The sequence below is a fragment of the Osmerus mordax genome, chromosome 4 (assembly GCF_038355195.1).
Source record: "Osmerus mordax isolate fOsmMor3 chromosome 4, fOsmMor3.pri, whole genome shotgun sequence".
Taxonomy (NCBI): domain Eukaryota; kingdom Metazoa; phylum Chordata; class Actinopteri; order Osmeriformes; family Osmeridae; genus Osmerus; species Osmerus mordax.
Genome location: NC_090053.1, coordinates 20,319,627 through 20,329,004, shown reverse-complemented (window position 1 = coordinate 20,329,004; position 9,378 = coordinate 20,319,627). Strand labels below are relative to the sequence as shown.

Here is a 9,378-nt window from a genome sequence, read left to right as displayed (position 1 = left end):
ACCAAACAAATGTTATTATATAGTAGGCAGCACCTCTCCAGATGTTTGTGTGTGTGTGTGTGTGTGTGTGTGTGTGTGTGTGTGTGTGTGTGTGTGTGTGTGTGTGTGTGTGTGTGTGTGTGTGTGTAATACCATAATACCTATCGGGCCTGGGGCTGATACTGAGGCATTGCTGAATAATAGGCTGCATTACAGTAAGTCATGTTGACTGTTAGTGGGGTCGTGTGATGTGTGCGCTCGTCTGCTCTGTGGTAACCTCTCCCAGGGGTCTCTCTCCCTCTCCCAGGGGTCTCTCTCCCTCTCCCAGGGGTCTCTCTCCCTCTCCCAGGGGTCTCTCTCCCTCTCCCAGGGGTCTCTCTCCTCTCCCAGGGGTCTCTCTCCCTCTCCCAGGGGTCTCTCTCCCTCTCCCAGGGGTCTCTCTCCCTCTCCCAGGGGTCTCTCTCCCTCTCCCAGGGGTCCTCTCTCCCTCTCCCAGGGGTCTCTCTCCCTCTCCCAGGGGTCTCTCTCCCTCTCTCTGGTTGTGGTGATCCCGGTCGTGAACCATCAAGACCTCTGAAGGTGAACCCAACCACCGGCCCAGCTGTCAGTTATGCAAACCTCCCTGAACACGATGGTGTGTCTGGGGTGAGCTGTGTCACACAGATCCTAGACGACCTACACTCTACACCACCGACTCTACACCACCGACTCTACACCACCGACTCTACACCACCGACTCTACACCACCGACTCTACACCACCCACTCTACACCACCGACTCTACACCACCGACTCTACACCACCCACTCTACACCACCGACTCTACACCAAACACTCTACACCACCCACTCTACACCAAACAACTCTACACCACCCACTCTACACCACCGACTCTACACCACCGACTCTACACCACCGACTCTACACCACCGACTCTACACCACCCACTCTACACCACCGACTCTACACCACCGACTCTACACCACCCACTCTACACCACCGACTCTACACCAAACACTCTACACCACCCACTCTACACCAAACACTCTACACCACCCACTCTACACCACCCACTCTACACCAAACACTACACCAAACACTCTACACCACCCACTCTACACCACCCACTCTACACAACCGACTCTACACCACCGACTCTACACCACCGACTCTACACCAAACACTCTACACCACCCACTCTACACCATTGACTCTACACACCCACCTCTACACCACCCACTCTACACCACCGACTCTACACCACCGACTCTACACCACCCACTCTACACCACCGACTCTACACCACCCACTCTACACCACCGACTCTACACCACCCACTCTACACCACCGACTCTACACCAAACCCTCTACACCACCCACTCTACACCACCGACTCTACACCAAACACTCTACACCAAACACTCTACACCAAACACTACACAAACACTCTACACCACCCACTCTACACCACCCACTCTACACCACCGACTCTACACCACCCACTCTACACCACCGACTCTACACCAAACACTCTACACCACCCACTCTACACCACCGACTCTACACCAAACACTCTACACCAAACACTCTACACCACCCACTCTACACCAAACACTCTACACCAAACACTCAACACTACAATAATATGAAATCAGAAGTTTTCTTATGTATATCTGGTCTCATCAATGGGAACAGATTTGTTGTATCTGAAAAGGTTATGTGTTAGTCAAGTACAATCCAAACACACACGCATGCACACACACGCGCACACACGCATGATCTCACCTCTACTTTCTCCACCACCTGCTTGCCGAAGGAGCACACCTTGGTGGAGGACGTGATGACCATGTTCTCCGAGCTCTCGTACTGACTGGACACGCGTAGAAGAAGCTGCTGTCCTCCTGGAGGTTAGCACTCAGGTCCGCCTGCACGGGAGAGGACAGAGGGACAGAAGGACCAGTCACTCAGAGGGACAGGTCACTAGTCACTCAGAACAAACCAGTCATTCAGGAGAACAGGTAACCAGTCACACAGAGGGACAGGTCACCAGTCACTCTGAACAAACCAGTCATTCAGGAGAACAGGTCACCAGTCACACAGGGGAACAGGTAACCAGTCATTCAGGGGAACAGGTAACCAGTCATTCAGGGGAACAGGTAACCAGTTACTTAGAACGAACTAGTCATTCAGGAAAACAGGTAACCAGTCACACATGGGAACAGGTAACCAGTCACACAGGAGAACACAGGTCAGGTCAGGTAACCAGTCACACAGGGGAACACAGGTCAGGTCAGGTAACCAGTCACACAGGGGAACACAGGTCAGGGTCAGTTAACCAGTCACACAGGGGAACACAGGTCAGGTCAGTTAACCAGTCACACAGGGGAACACAGGTCAGGTCAGGTAACCAGTCACACAGGGGAACACAGGTCAGGTCAGTTAACCAGTCACACAGGGGGAACACAGGTCAGGTCAGGTAACCAGTCACACAGGTCAGGTCAGGTAACCAGTCACACAGGGGAACACAGGTCAGGTCAGGTAACCAGTCACACAGGGGAACACAGGTCAGGTCAGGTAACCAGTCACACAGGGGAACACAGGTCAGGTCAGGTAACCAGTCACACACGGGGAACACAGGTCAGGTCAGGTAACCAGTCACACAGGGGAACACAGGTCAGGTCAGGTAACCAGTCACACAGGGGAACACAGGTCAGGTCAGGTAACCAGTCACACAGGGGAACACAGGTCAGGTCAGGTAACCAGTCACACAGGGAACACAGGTCAGGTAACCTGTCACACAGGGGAACACAGGTCAGGTAACCTGTCACACAGGAACAACACAGATGAGCATGTCAAACCACCTGCCACTAAGATGAGACACGCCTTGGACTTGCTCAACTAGAAGCTCACCGGACGTGTATCTGAATGCATACATGGTTTTCTAGACCCTACAAGAAAAAAATATATCATTGTTTTGTGTGTGTGTGGGTGCGAGAGTGTGTGTGTATGAATATGTCTGTGTTCACGTGTGTGTCCAGCCTCCCCTGTCCGGCCAGCTTAACTAAACCTATCACCAATGTGTGACGGCTCAACAAAGCCTGCGACTGATTCTCTGCAAAGCCTCCGTGACCTGGCCCGTGTTGACTTAGCTCAGGCCGACAATCCAGTCAGGGCATTCCCAAGACGCTGCGCGTGTCTGGGGTCAGCGTGGCTGTCGTGTCTGGGGCCTTCCCACCCACCAGGTGGACCTCAGACCCTCTGGGGCTGGAGGTAGCCGCTACATGCTAACGCTAACTGGTACAGGCTTGGCTGACTCTGTTTGACTGGGATTACGTGTTCCTGGTGGGGACTTCCTGAGGTCTGGGTAACGTGTTCCTGGTGGGACTTCCTGAGGTCTGGGTGACGTGTTCCTGGTGGGACTTCCTGAGGTCTGGGTAACGTGTTCCTGGTGGGACTTCCTGAGGTCTGGGTAACGTGTTCCTGGTGGGGACTTCTGAGGTCTGGGGTAACGTGTTCCTGGTGGGACTTCCTGAGGTCTGGGTGACGTGTTCCTGGTGGGACTTCCTGAGGTCTGGGTAACGTGTTCCTGGTGGGACTTCCTGAGGTCTGGGTTGTGGGACTCTCCAGAACGAGAACGTCTTCAGACGGCGTGCGCTCATCCCATCAACCGTTGATGTGGGAAGTGTCAAACAGACTCCGAATCAGCTTCCGTCCCGCTCACATGGGCGGATGTGGCTGCGGAGGTTTTAATCTGATCTGAGCTCAGCGGCGTCTCCTCCATCAGCAGGAGCGTCTGCTGTGTTTACCTTTTCCCCTCCCAGGTCTGCTCTCCTAATGGGCCCATTACCCCAGCCCTCAGCCTCTCCTCTCCTCAGCGCCTCTTCACCTTCATCCCCTCTCCTGTAATTCCCTCGTTTATCTTCATCCAGGGGCCTGGTGACCCCGGTGGAACCGCCCCCCCCCCCTTCCCTAACGGCCAGCGAGGGTAATTCATCCAATTACAATCAACAGGCCGCAATTGGCTGATTAGATCACGCCGGCCGGCTTGCTGTGTAACAATTTACAAGGGCCGGCCCAAATCGGATTGTCCCGGCACTTCAAAAGGCGCGAGAAGATCCAGGACAGGCCCTGGGGGCGCTGGCGGGGGGCTGAGGGGGGGTCGAGGGGAGGGGGGCGTCGGAGCTGGAAATTCAATCTAGAATGCCATAGCTTTGGAGGCGGGCCAGCCGCCTGTCACCGTCGCCATGGCCAACCTGTGCCTCAGGACAGCCCCCCCCCCACACACACACACAGCCCTCAGTCGTGACCCGGTGTTTGGAGGGTTTATGGTTTTTGATGGAGTAAATGAGGTGAGAGTCACAATAATAAAAGCTCTCCTCAGATATGTGTGCTTCTCTCCCCTAGCCTGGGGTGTGTGGCGGATGGATGTTCACTCATGTTTTTCTGGTAGTCCTGTTTGTTTTTGTGTGTCATGGATGCCATGAGAGCTGGTGCTCCCCTCAGGACAGCAGCAGACAGCGATATGAGGCCCCCGTCCTGAGGAGGCCTGGAGGAGCGTCAGAGCTCGTCTCCTCCTCAGGACAGCAGCAGACAGCGATATGAGGCCCCGTCCTGAGGAGGCCTGGAGGAGCGTCAGAGCTCGTCTCCTCCTCAGCGCCTCATGTGTCCTGCCCTGCCCTGGAGGACCAGAGGATCCTGGTGATGAATGACCTGCTGCACATACCCTCCCTCCATACCCTCTCTCTCTCTCCCATTACTCTTTCTCTCCCTTTATCTCTCTCCATCTCTCTCCCATAACTCTCTCTCCCTCCCATTTTCACTCTCTCCTATCTCATCTATATCTCTCTCTCTCCTTTTCTATCTCTTCCATACCTCTCTCTCCCTCCCTTTATCTCTCCATGTCCCTTTATCTCTCTCCTCTCCTCTCTCTCTCTCCATCATATGATTCGCGGCGCGGTGTGTCTCTCCCCCTCCCCCCCCCCCAAGTCACATGCCAGGGCTCAGGCCAGCTGCTCCACCAAAGGGCCGGAGACGGCCGCTTCCACTGGCTGTCACTCGCCAATGTCTTTTATCCCGCGGCGATAAATAATGCGGCCGTCGCGAGCATGTGAGAGCCTCATGGCTCACGCTCGGCCAACTGGGAGGCCCGGGATAGCAAGGGGGAGCGGGGGAGCGTGACAGGAGGGCTGTGGAATGCAGAGTGGGGCTGAGGTGGGCCTGCCAGCGTGAACTTCAACGGTCAATGTCACCGACGTGGAAAACTAGTGGAGGGTCGGCCACTCCCCGCACGGTGTCGTCTCAGCCCCTGCTGGACCTTCTCCGGACGGTGCGGAGGAGAGAGACTCCCGCTCATCAGCCCCCCTCTCTCTCTCTCTCTCTCTCTCTCTCTCTCTCTCTCTCTCTCTCTCTCTCTCTCTCTCTCTCTCTCTCTCCTCTCTGTCCTCCAGTCTGCATCCCTCGCTTTGTTGGTTCTCCTTTTTCAGACCACCCCTCTCTCTCTCTCTCTCTCTGTCTCTCTGTCTCTCTGTCTCTCTGTCTCTCTCTCTGTCACCCCCAGCTCTTGCCCCAGTGTCCAGGGGGTGGGGTGGGGTGGGGTAGGGTTAATCTATTAATAGCTGGGTGCGTGTGGGGTTAGTTCAGCCTAATAGCGAGGGGACAGGTGCCCAGGCTCAGATTTCCCCAGTGAAAGATCAGCCCTGCCACTCTGCTCCCCAAGGCTGCCTTCACACACACACACACACACACTCAGACAAACACACACATACTCAGACAAACACACACATACAAACACACACACATAGTCACACACACACTCCACTCACACAGTCACACACACAGTCACATGTACACACACACACACACAGTCACATGTACACACACACACATCTACACACAGTCACACGCACACACTTAAGCAACATACTGCGCTACAATCCTCTGTATACCCACTGTGCCCACCGACAGAACATTGTTCCCTAGTTAGTACTAATACTCACCAGTTGTCTTTTGATTTGTTACAACACAAAAACCCTTACTCATTGATTCTCTCTCAAACGCTCGTCCTGACCACACAATCAGCACCTCCCGTCACTCGTTCCTCACCCAGAACTTGACGAGGAAGAAGGCGTTTGTGGGGCCCTTCTCAAACAGCTCCTTCAGGCCGCCCTTCTTCTCCGGGAACTTGTCGTAGATCTGCCTGATGTCCACGGCCTCCAGGTACGGGTCGCTGTAGGAGGGTTGGACTGACCGATGTGGACAAACAGGTGCTTGTTGAACTGGACAAGGAAGATGTTTGAGAAAGAGACAAAGTGTGTGTGTGTGTGTGAGAGAGAGAGAGACACAGATAAGACAATAGATCAGTATAAACAATCACTGAGGTGCCGTCATAAACACGTTTAAGGGCTGAACACGCTGCTGGAAGACGTTTAAGAAACTCCAGAAGAGTCTGAACATGTGACGTCAACTAGAACAGTAGCCAGAACCCAGCTGGATCCCGGCCCAGCGTTCTGCACTCACAGTGTCTGGGTCCTGAGGCTGTTCTAGGAAGGCTGAGAACTCCAGCATGCGGATCCTGGAGCTGGCAATACTCCTGCCCTGCCATGGGGGGCGCCAGGCGACAGGCCCGCCGTGCTCTCGTAGCCTGGAGGGGGAGGAGGAGGGGGAGGGGAAGAAGGCATAACGGGGGTTCAAGAAATGTTTCTACATACAGTTTCTTCTTGGAGCTTTGTCGAAGCTCTTCATCATTGGGCCTATGTATCTCATCACCACGCGAGCATGACAGCGTCTGTCGACAGGCGTGGGGGTGTGTGTGTGTGGGGGGGGGGGGGGCTCCGCGGGGGGCGTGAGGGGTGTGTGAGGGGCGTGGGGGGGAACCGGAGTGAACCCACCTGTTATGGGGGGCGGTCCGGAGGCTTGCATGGCGTAACTCTGCTGGGAGAAGGGCTTAATGCTGTGGAGACAAGACACAAGTGTTACTGACACCCTCTCTCACCCTCGTGACCCCTGCCCTCCCTCACACACACACACACACACACACACCTAACTGGCCTGGTTGACCTCTGGGGTTTCTGAGACATACAGCATGGTGTGGTTCAGTTAGTGGAGTCCTAAAGAGGACCTAAAACTTTGTTTGATTTTCTTTGATTTACACCGTTTGAAAAGTCGATCGGACTGATCAAGTTATATTCAGATTAACGTCAGTTAACCCCCAGGCTGGAGAATGTGGGTACCAGGAGAGGAAACATGAAAACAGCCTGTTTTATATCATATATGACTCAGGCAAACACTTCAAACACTAGGATGTAAGACCCACACACTATCGCACACACACACCGTCCCTAACACACTCCAAACCACACACACACACCATCCCACACACACACCCTCCCTAACACACTCCAAACCACACACACACACCATCCCACACACACACCCTCCCTAACACACTCTAAACCACTCACAAACACCATCCCTCCCCACACACACAACCTTCCTAATACACTCAAACACACCATCCCACACACACACACACACACACTAGCAACAAGTGGTTCCTTACTCTTCAGGTGCCCCTGGTTGTCCAGGAAGAGGGCCATGCCAAAACTGCAGGAAAAAAGAAATCAACATGAGCACCCTGTTTGGTCCACCTCCAGGTTCCCTCCGTGCGTGTCTCTGGGGGGGGTGAGGCTGGAGGGACACTCACCCCTCCAGCGCCGGCGTACGCTGGCCTCGACAGGCCCTGCAGAGACATCTTGTTCTGGAAGGCCGTGCAGAGATGATCTGGGCTGATGACATGCTAGCCATGCTCTGGAGAGCCTTGTCTTTGGCTGCCTGGTCCTACGCACACACACACACACACACACATGCACAGAGACACATACGCAGGCTTCAGTTTAGTAGCCTGGTGTTTTCCACTTTAGATGTGCCCCTCTAATTCGTTTTTCAGACGGGAAGTGAAAGGATGAAGCCAGATTGCATCATCTACTCCTGGCCAACCTGATAAGGACGGAGGAAGGAGGGAGGGAGCGAGGGAGCGAGGGAGGGAGGGAGGGAGGGAGGGAGGGAGGACGGAGGGAGGGAGGGAGGGAGGGAGGGAGCGAGGGAGGGAGGGAGGGAGGGAGGGAGGGAGGGAGGGAGGGAGGGAGGGAGGAAGGAAGGAAGGAAGGAAGGAAGGAAGGAAGGAAGGAAGGAAGGAAGGAAGGAAGGAAGGAGGGAAGGAAGGAAGGAGGGTCTGTCTGATTTAGCAGTCAAGGGCCGTAGGGTCAACAGTAAGGTTTATTGCCTTGGCAGAGGCTAGGTGGTGTTGACAAGCAGCCTCATGTCTCTCCCATTGTAAGGTCACAATGGGAGATTATGCGCAGGCCACCGCCGAGCTAACGCTAATGCTAACAAAAAAAAACAGAAAAAACACCATGATGTGTCCTGGTAGGTGGCTGACGTTCCTATGTATGCTGTTACTGTGTGTCTGAGCGCGGCGCGATGACTTCAGCAGTTTCCTAATCATTAGGGATGGAAAGCCCTCGGAGCGCAGCCCTCGGAGCGCAGCCCTCGGAGCGCAGCCCTCGGAGCGCAGCCCTCGGAGCGCAGCCCTCGGAGCGCAGCCCTCGGAGAGCAGCCCTCGGAGAGCAGCCCTCGGAGAGCAGCCCTCGGAGCGCAGCCCTCGGAGCGCAGCCCTCGGAGCGCAGCCCTCGGAGCGCAGCCCTCGGAGAGCAGCCCTCGGAGCGCAGCCCTCGGAGAGCAGCCCTCACTGCAAGGCCACATTCTTGTTCCCAGAAGCGGCCAACATAAGGGCATAGCTGAAATATGGAGGGTACATCTGGTGGCGTTCTCAGTTACACCAAAGACGTATTTAAAATGTCTGTCGGAGGCCGACCCTGTGACCAACACGGGCCCTGCCAGCAGAGCCCTGATGGCAGCCGTCCAAGGTGACAGACACCTGTGTGTGTGTGTGTGTGTGCGCACATTAGACTGTCTGGCCCAGTATGTGTATGTGTGTTACGGGCATTTTGGATAAGTGTGCGTCTGTGTGTTTTTGTGTGCGTGCGTGTGTGCCTGCGTGCGTCCAAGGTGATAAACGTAAAGGGAGAAAGCGCCAGGAAACAGGGAGCACAGAGGTGGAGCTCTCTCTCGTCCAACAGGAACACTTCCCCTCAGATACTCACCCAATCAAATGCCTGGAAGGAACAATACACATTCATTTGTCTCCTGACAACCGCGTTTTGTGTTCATAACAGTGCACAGCAAGCCGCGGGCACAACGGTGCCTGTTTACTGAGGTAATTTGTAGAGATGAGTCATCGGGCATTCCACATAACATTCACATAAACGTGAAGATGCAATTAAGGAAAACAGCCACACTCAGTGTTGTCTTTCTGTGGGAAACCGAACTGAGAGATTCATT

General features: G+C 54.7%; 1 pseudogene; it reads right to left on the bottom strand.

Annotated features, from left to right (window-relative positions):
* The window catches only part of LOC136942290 (transcriptional enhancer factor TEF-3-like), a 34,350-nt pseudogene that overhangs the window by 6,610 nt on the left and 18,362 nt on the right, over positions 1 to 9,378 (bottom strand).